General features: G+C 43.8%; 1 pseudogene; it reads left to right on the forward strand.

Annotated features, from left to right (window-relative positions):
* The first annotated feature begins 7,602 nt into the window (after positions 1–7,602).
* LOC122891661 lies at positions 7,603–8,116 on the forward strand (annotated as a pseudogene).
* The last annotated feature ends 2,120 nt before the right edge of the window (positions 8,117–10,236 follow it).

Genomic DNA, 10,236 nt, shown 5'->3' on the forward strand with positions numbered 1-10,236 from the left:
TGACACAGGGCCACAATCGGATCATTTCCTATGAACACAGAGTGTTAGGATTCTGAGCACCAGAGAGGAGCTCTTGCAAGGGGCTACAGGAGCAAGAGAAAAGTGTGGTGCCCAAACAAGCTGGTACTGCACAAAGTTGGGGGAGGTGGCGCAAACCTATAAGAGGCTGGACAATGCCCTTCTGGGAGGAAAGGGAGTATCCATAAGAGAGAGGGATCTGAGAAGTAAGGCATAGTCAGGCCCCGGGGGGGCTGAGAAGGAAGACTAGGGCAGGCTTGGGTCCCAATATCCCAACATGCAGAGGCTGGTGGTCCATGAGAGAAAACTGGAGGGTAGCTAGCAGAGCATCCCAGAGCCACAAGCCTCTTAGCCATGCCTGGCTTCACGTGCATCTAAAATTCTTAGCGAAGTTGTAAAAATAAACGTTATTTATGCAATAAATAGTACACTGCATTATTGGGTCTAGATGGTTATTGCCTTATGTGCACAAAGTTTTCCTCTAATCTGCCCAAAAAAAATGCATTTGTTTCCTTAGCTCCCACTTCTTTAGGGCCACTGTCCACCGGAGCTCACCTTCCCAAGGCAGAGCTTCGTGCCCAAATCAAATGCAGGTTCCAGACAAGAGATGATGGGCATCAGTGAGCAGCCTGGGAAGAAGAGACGCCAAGTGACCACCGACAGGACCCGCACTGTGTGCAGCGGGGGAACACCCCCGCCCAGGACCCACAACAGGGAGACTTTCTGCATCCCTGGGGAAAAAAAAAGAGTCTGACTCACAGAGAGCCCAGGGAAACTCCAAATGGAGACACAGCCCTGTGCTCACACTGATCAAGCTTTCAAAAATCCCCAGGGCGATCTCCATCAGCAGCTGTTCACACCTCCAGGGAACCACACTGACACTGCTTGGGGATAAAGGAAAATGCCCGCTGGATACCAGCATTTTTGTAAAAGAAGAGCTAGGGAGGGGAAACAGGTCCGGCGTTCATCCCTGAATTCTGGGATCATAAGCAGACCCGGGTTTTTCTACAGATGGGTTTGTTTGTATTTTTTAAAATGTCTACTTCTGTATTACATGCATACAGGTGAGTGCCCCCTTCTGTATGGAGAAGATACATACAGAACTCACTGTGACGCCCATGCGGGAGGTGAACAGCCAGAGGGAGGGGGCGGCCTCCCCTCCCCTCTCACTCCCTAGGGGACAGGCCAGGCCTAGGAAGACTCATGAGCCCAGGACTCCAGGTGTGTAAGGGAGACTCTGGTCTCCCAGGAGCCCGCCCACTCCTTCCCACGGGGCAGGAGGACGGAAACAGCACCTACCCACTGATGGGGAGGTGATGGCATCACTGAGAAGCGCCTCAGGGGCTCATAGCTCAGAAACAAGAGTCAGCCCTCCCTCCCCGCTTTCGGCGGATCCAAGGACCCCAAACTGTTTGACCATTAGAGGAGAAAAAAAAATTTTTTTAAGAGAACACCTTCTTGTCTGGGTGGCTCAGTGTGTTAAGCCTCTGCCTTCGGCTCAGGTCCTAATCTCAGGTCATGGGATGGAGCCCCGCATCAGGCTCTCTGCTGGGCAGGAAGCCTGCTTCCCTCTCTCTCTCTGCCTGTTGCTCTGCCTACTTGTGATCTCTGTCAAATAAATAAATAAAATCTTTAAAAAAAAAGAGAGAGAGAGAGAGAGGGAGGGAACACCTTCTTGAACAGCAAGAAGGTAGGAAGAGAGTGAGAAGCCACTGTGGGAGCAGGGCCGGGTGGCCGCCAGCTTTGGGGGATGGGGGTGCCTGGGCAGTGCTTGTCTCTCCCAGTCAGGGCTGACTTTTCAGCCCACTGCCTCATAGGGGCATGGGCAGGACCTACTGGAGATGGGGTTCTGATGGAATCCCCACTCCCCCAGGAAGCTGGGGCCTCGAAGAACTACATCCTGGGTGAAGGGTAAACTACAAGTCTATTAGTTGACCCCCAATCTCAGGTTGCTGGGAGGAAAGCTGCCTTGGGGGAGGGGATGGCTGAGAGCTAAGAATCCCATCTATAGACCACACTCAAACCACCCACGTGACTCAGAAAAATCTTAACCCTCCCACCGCCTGTGTGGCTCGTTGGTTAAGGGTCCAGCTCCTGATTCCAGCTCAGGTCATAATCTCAGGGTCATGAGATCAAGCCTCCGTGTGGGGCTCCGCGCTCAGCCAGGAGTCTCCTGATTCTCTCTCTCGCTCTCTCCCTCTCTCCCTCTGCCCCTACCCCCACTCTCTTTCTTTCATAAGTAATAAATCTTAAAAAAAAAAAACCTTAAACCTCAAATTCGGTTTAAAGATGTCTTAGCAATATACAAAACGGGGGACATCACCACAGAAGAAAATGATCAGGAACCTGGGTGGCTCAGTCAAGCATCTGCCTTAGGCTCAGGTCTTGATCCTAGGGTCCTGGGATCCAGTGGCCCATTCGGCTCCCTGATCACTGGGAAGCCTGCTTCCCCCTCTGCCTGCTGCCCCTCCTCCCTGCTCATGCTCGCTCTCTCTCTCAAATAAATAAATCTTTAAAAACAAAAGGAAAATGATCATTTCAAGATACTCAGTCTCCATATGTTGCTCATCCTTAGTAGGAGCAGGTCATACTAAGAGCTAAAAGAATTGCAAAAAAAATTAGGCCTCACTCAGCAATTTATTATTAATAATATTATTAGAGTGGTATAGGTACTATATTATAATAATGGTATATTCTTGTTACTAATATTTGTATGTTATTCTGAAGCACTCTCACGTATTTAGCAGGATAAAGCTAATAGGAAATGGTACCTATCAGGAAAGGAGATTTTGCTGCAATAGCAATCAACTTCACACCCTCGGTGGCCTCAAACAACAAGATTTATTTATTGCACGTGCCATACATTCCAAGGAGAGGTTGTCAGAATGCTCTGTTTGTTATAGGTTCCAAAGGACCAAAGCTGATAAAAAAAAAAAAAAAAAACTCTGTCTCCATACATTTCCACAAATACTGAGGCTGGGAAAAGAGAACTGATGCCAGAATCATCCATGAAGTAATCTAGTGTGGAAGTGAAAATACACTATTTCTGCTTACAGGTCACTAGTCTAAACTATACCCAAGCACACGGGTCAGGAAGTTCAGTCCCTCACACACCCACGTGCAGCTCAAAGCATAACATCAGGGGGCACATGGGTGGCTCAGTTGTTGGATCAAGCCCTGCGTTGGGCTCCCTGCCTTCAGCCTCCTGCTCCCCATGCTGTGCCCTCTTTGTCAGGTAAATACATAAAATCTTTGGGGAAGAAAAAAAAAAAGCATAATATCAATGAGCAACATTAGAAACTTCCACAAGGAGACCACTGGGTGGCAGAGTCAGCTGGACATTGGACTCTTGGTTTCAGCTCAGATGGTGTCCTCAGGGTCATGAGATTCAACCCATGTCGGACTCCATCCAAGGTGGACTCTATTTGAGATTCTCTCTCTCTCTCCCTCTGCCCTTCCCACTTGCCTCTCTCTCTCTTTCTAAAATAAATAAATAAATCTTTTTTTTTTTTTTTTTTTTTTAAGATTCTATTTATTTGACAGAGACAGGAAAGCAGAAGAAGTGGGAGAGGGAGAAAGCAGGCTTCCTGCTGAGCAGGGAGCCTCATGCAGGGCTTGATCCCAGGACCCTGAGATCATGACCTGAGCTGAAGGCAGATGCTTAATGAATGAGCCACCCAGGTGCCCCAATATATAAATCTTTAAAAAAGAAAAAACCTTCCACAGGATTTATGTTAACACACAAGAAAAGAAATAAACTACTATCTCAAAAAAACTTCATGGAGAACTCTATAATTTAAATACATATTGGAAATGTAAGGGCCTATTTAGCCAGAGCAATCCCTTCTGGTTAAACAGTGATTTTGTTGTTTATGCAGTAAAACTTAAACTGACCCTGCCCCCAACCCCCCAGGGGGCTTACTTAAAAGCAAGTCTGGGAAACCAGTCCCAGGTAACAAAGCCCAAATACAAGGGCAGGTCAAGCCAGGTGGAGACATCCAATCAGTGGGGCATGCATACTGTCTCCCTAGCTACCAAGGAGTGTGGGCCCCGCCTTTTGGGTCCTTTGGGGCGCCTTTTGGGCGCCAATTCTGACCAAGATGATAGGCTAGTTCAAATATCTACTATAGGGTAAATTGTGATTCAATTGGTCACTTGTGTGTGACCTAGCTTGACTATGCAGCTTTCTCTGTGTGTTGCAATCTCATTGGCCCCCTGTTTGTGGCCAGGCCCAACCACATGGCCCTTGACCCTTAAAAGTCAGTCGGTAAGGCAAAGAGGGGTCACCTCTTTGTAAGAGACGGCCCCAACTGGTCGGTTTGATTCTCAATGCTTAGCATGAAATAAAGCTTTGCTTGACCTTTACTTTGTATCAGTCTCACTCCTTTGATCATGGACCCATTATTGGGGGACCTAACAGATCTATGGATATAAACTCACAATTATGTCTTCAGAGTCTCAGAATTGACAAGAAAAAGTGACCAAAGTTCACTTAAGAAGAAACAGGTTACCTGTATAGCTCTACACCTAGTGAAGAAAATTAATTCACAAATTGAAATCTTCTACAAAGAAAATTCTAGGCCAGATGGTCTCATTGGTACATTCTGCCAAATATTTAAGAAATGGTATAAATTCTATAAAACCCTACAAAAATTCTTCCAGAGAAATAGGGGGGAACACTTCCAAGCTGATTCTATGAGATAAGCATTATCTAGATACCAATCAGACAAGAAAATATTACAAGGAAAATACACACACACACACACACACACACACGCATGCACTCATACAATCATCTCTTGAGAACAAGATCATAGATACAAATCTCCTTAGCAAAATCTTAACAATTCTAATCCAATAATATACAAATAAAGTAATACATCATGATCAAGTAGGATTTATCCTAAACTGTAAGATTGGATTCACATTTAAAAATCAATGTAGTTTACCATACTAACAAAATAAAAACAGCAAAAGCACAAGGCAGGAGGATGGAAACCACATCCTCCCACAGATGGGGAGGTAATAGCATTACTGAGAAGCGCCTCAGGGGCTCCTAGCTCAGAAACAAGGGTCAGCCCTCCCTCCCCACTTATGGCAGATCCGAGGACCCCAAACTGTTTGACCATTAAACATAGAGGAGAAAAAAAAATTTTAAGAGAACACCTTCTTGGGGTGCCTGGGTGGCTCAGTAGGTTAAGCCTCTGCCTTCAGCTCAGGTCATGGTCTCAGGATCCTGGAATAGAGCACCCATCGGACTCTACTCAGAAGGGGAGTCTGCTTCTCCATCTGCCTGCCTCTGCCTGCCTCTGCCCCTGCTTGCTCCCTTTCTCTGTCAAATAAAAAAAATCTTTAAAAAAAATGAATTCTGTTACGCTGAAAAGAAATTTAAAAAGTTGTACTTTAAATAAGTACAACTTAGTTGTATGCTATTCATGCCTCAATAAAATTGTTAATTAAAAAATTTTTTAAAAGAATGAAAAGAAGCGATAGGAGGAAAACACTTGCAAACCATCCATCCAACAAAAGACTAGCATCTAGAATACAGGAACACCCAAAGTCAATATTAAACTAGCAAGCAATGCAATTGGGAAAATGCACAAAGGACATGAATTCTAAAATTCTAACACCTTTCACCAAAGAGGAAATACAGATAAGAAATAAGCACATGAAAAGATGGGCATCATTAGCCAAAAGGGAAGTACAAATGGAAACCAAAATGAAACATCATGATAGGCCTTTGGGGAATCACTAAAATCCCACTCTGCTAAAGTAAGAACTAGAGACAACAAATGATCCCGGGGCTGTGGCAACACTCGATCACTCACACACCGGAGGGGGATGTCAGGTGGGGAAGCGACTCCAGAAAACAACTGAGCATTTTTGCTTTTTTAAATCAGCATGTGCTACTATAGGACCCAATGATTACACTCCTGGGCATTTATCCCACAGAAATGAAGACTTATCTTCACACAAAAACGCATTTACCAAAGCTCATAGCAGCTTTATTCAAAAGAGCCCAAAACTGGAAGTAGCTCAGAGGTTCCTAAACAAGTGAAAAATTCAACCAACTGTAGTACATTACGCCAACACTGGGGAACTCGGCTCAGCAGCATAGACAAAAACACCACTGACACATGCAACAACTCTGAATGAGTCTCCAGAGGTTTATGCTGGGTGCCAAAGGTCAATACCAAAAGATGGCCAACCATCTATATGATTCCATTCATAACATTCCTGAAATGGCAAAATTATAAAAATGGAGAAGAGATAAGCAGTCACAAAGATTGGAAGAGTGTTCAAGGGTGGAAGGAAGCTGGGAGCAGTATTAAAAGGACCACAGGCAATCCTTGTGGTGATGGAAATACAGTGTCTTGATTGTATCAGTGTCAGTCCCCTGGTTGTGGTTTTGCACTGTGGTTTTGCAAATATTACATTTGGAGCAAGTTGGACCAAGAGTACATGGACCACTCTATTATTTCCTACAACTCTAAGTGAAACTACCATTACCTCAACATCTTTAAACATTTCAAAAATTCGGGACACCTGGGTGGCTCAGTTGGTCGGGCAGCTGCCTTCGGTTCAGGTCATGATCCCAGCGTCCTGGGATCAAGTCCCACATCGGGCTCCTTGCTCCGCAGGGAGCCTGCTTCTCCCTCTGCCTCTGCCTGCCTCTCTGTCTGCCTGTGCTCGCTCTCTCTCCCTCTCTCTCTGACAAATAAATAAATAAAATCTTTTTAAAAAAAAAAATTTTTTTTCAAAAATTCTAGGCCCAGAGGTGTTGCTAATGAATGCTAACAAACATTGAAGGGCATAAGGAATAACATGGAAGACATGGGGAGATGGAGAGGAGAAGTGAGTTGGGGGAAATCGGAGGTGGGAGAAGAACCATGAGAGACTGTGGACTCTGAGAAACAAACTGAGGGTTTTGGAGGGGAGGGTGGGAGGGGGGTTGGGAGGGCCTGATGGTAGGTATTAAGGAGGGCATGTATTGCATGGAACACTGGGTGTGGTGCATAAACAATGAATTCTGGAACACTGAAAAAAAATTAAATTTTTAATTTAAAAAACACTGAAGGGCGATAGAACACCAATTTACACAAATACATCCAAAGGATACAGAGAAAGCAAAATAATTCCCAACTCATTTTGTGATGCTGGAATAACTCTTTCAAGTGAAAACCCAACCAGATCAATTCAAGAAAAGGAAAATTATTAGCCTCATTTACTAACAATATAGGTACCAAAATCCTAAATAAAGTATTAGTTAAATGAATCCAGCAGCTTAGAAAGAGAATAGTGCCTTATGATGAAGTAGGATTAATCCTAGAAATGCAAAGCTGATTGAACATTAGGAAAAAATGATTGGTGTAATTTACTACAATATCAGATTAAAGGAGGAAAAACAATAGCATTTCAACAAATGTAGTGAAAACACTGAAAAAAAAATTCTAAATTCACTCACATTCATGATCTTTTCTTTGCAAAGCAGAAACAGAAACTTTCATAATTGACATGAAAACCTTCTTCATAGTGAAACACTGCAAATGTTCCCCTTTAGCTCTTTCTCGTCTGGTCCAAGGCACTTTAGCAGCCATGGAATTTGGTGCTGAAATGGCCAAGTCCAAGAACCACACCATGCATCACCGGTCATGAAAATGGCCCAGAAATGGCATCAAGAAACCTCAAGATTCACAAAGATATGAATCTCTTTGGGGGTAGACCCCAAGTTCCTGAGGAACATATGCTTTGACAAAAACCACAAGAAGGGCCTAGAAAGAATGCAGGCCAACAACACCAAGGTCATGAGTGCACATGCCCACACTGTCAAGGGCCTCATCAACCTCAAGGAGGTCAAGCCCAAGATCCCAACGGTTTGCAGTCACAAGCTAAACTGACTTGCCTACATTGCTCACCCAAAGCTCAGGAAATGTGCTCATGCCCACACTGCCAAGGGTCTTAGGCTCTGCTGGACAAATGCCAAGGTCAAAGCTCAAACCAAAGCCCAGGCTGTGGCTTCAAATCCAATCTCCAGCCCCTCTTTGGTGTGGCTCAGGTTCCCAAAATATCCCAGGCCCCCACAAAGCCTCCAGCATAGAAGTTGCCATCTGCCAATGTGAGGACAGAAAGACTGGTGTAACCCTTAGCTTCTTCTGTCCGCATAGGGCTGGTGTCCTCCTGTGCTATTTGTACAAATAAGCCCGCGGCAGGAGGAAAAAAAAGTATTCCCTTTCAGAAAGGGAACAAGACAAAGATCTCACTATTGCCGCTTCCATTCAGCTCTTACACTGTGGTCCTAGCCAGATTAATAGGACAAGAAATTAAATAGATGGTATAAAGACCTGAAGGAAAGAAACAAGATTTTATGATTATGGGGGGAAAAAATTTAAAGAAATATATAAGATACATTATAAAATTTATGATACATTATAAAAATACATTATACATTATAAAAGATACATTATAAAAATTATGAGGGCTTAGCAAGGTTACTAGATTAAAACAAATAATAAAACAGTTTCAATTATATTTCTACATACCAGCACAAACAATTTATAAAAAAGACACAATTTACAATAGCATTTTTTTTCTTTCTTTAAGAGACAAGAGAGGGTGCATGAGGGTGGGGTAGGGGGCTACAGAGGGAGAGAGAGAATCTTAAGCAGGCTCCATACCTAGCACGGAGCTAGAGCAGAGCTCAGTCTCATGACCCCAAGATCATGACCTGAGCTGAAACAAGATTCGACACTTAACTGACCAAGCTGCCCAGGAGCCTCTACAAGAGCATCTTTTTTTTCTTTTTAATTTTTTAATTTTTTTATGAATATATAATGTATTATTAGCCCCAGGGGTACAGGTTTGTGAATCGCCAGGTTTACACACTGCACAGCACTCACCATATCACAGACCCTCCCCCGTGTCCATAACCCCACCACCCTCTCCCTACCCCCCTCCCCGGCAACCCTCAGTTTGTTTTGTGAGATTAAGAGTCTCTTATCATTTGTCTCCCTCCTGATCCCATCTTGTTTCATTTATTTCTTTTCCTACCCTTCAAACCCCCCATGTTGCATCTCCACTTACTCATACCAGGGAGATCATATGATAGTTGTCTTTCTCCGATTGACTTATTTTGCTAAGCATAATACCCTCTAGTTCCATCCACATCATCATAAATGGCAAGATTTCACTTCTTTTGATGGTTGTATAGTATTCCTTTATATATATATATATATATATATATATAAATATATATATCTCACATCTTCTTTATCCATTCATCTGTTGATGGACATCTAGGTTCTTTCCATGGCTGGCTATTGTGGACATTGCTGGTATAAACATTTGGGTGCACATGTTTGTATCTTTTTTTTTTAAGATTTTATTTATTTGACAGACAGAGATCACAAGTAGGCAGAGAGGCAGGCAGAGAGAGAGGAAAGAGAGGAGGAAGCAGAGCAGAGAGCCTGATGTGGGGCTCAATCCCAGGACCCTGTGATCATGACCTGAGATGAAGGCAGAGGCTTTAACCCACTGAGCCACCCAGGCACCCCTACGTCATATCTTTAAGGTAAATACCTAGTAGTGCAATTGCTGGGTCATAGGGTAGCTCTATTTTCAACTTTTTGAGGATCCTCCATACTGTTTTCCAGAGTAGTTGCACCAGCTTGCATTCCCACCAACAGTGTAGGAGGGTTCCCCTTTTTCCGCATCCTTGCCAGCATCTGTCGTTTCCTGATTTGTTAATTTTAGCCATTCTGACTGGTGTGAGGTGGTATCTCATTGTGTTTTGATTGGTATTTCCCTGATGCTGAGTGATGTGGAGCACTTTTTCATGTGTCTATTGGCCATCTGGATGTCTTCTTTGCAGAAATGTCTATTCATGTCCTTTGCCCATTTCTTGATTGGATTATTTATTCTTTGGGTGTTGAGTTTGATAAGCTCTTTATAGATTTTAGATACTAGCCTTTTATCTGATATGTCATTTGCAAATATCTTCTCCCATTACAAGAACATCTTTTTTAAAGTATCCAGGGAGACAGGTGCCGGGGTGACTCAGTTAGATGAGCAACTGCCTTCAGCTCAGGTCATGATCCTGAAATCCTGGGATCGAGCCCCACATTGGGCTCCCTGCTTGGCGGGGAGTCTGTTTCTCCCTCTAACCTGTTCCCTCTCATGCTTTCTCTCATTTTCTCTCTCTCTCTCTCTCTCTCAAATAAG

The sequence above is a fragment of the Neovison vison genome, chromosome 1 (genome assembly GCF_020171115.1).
Source record: "Neovison vison isolate M4711 chromosome 1, ASM_NN_V1, whole genome shotgun sequence".
Lineage (NCBI taxonomy): Eukaryota > Metazoa > Chordata > Mammalia > Carnivora > Mustelidae > Neogale > Neogale vison.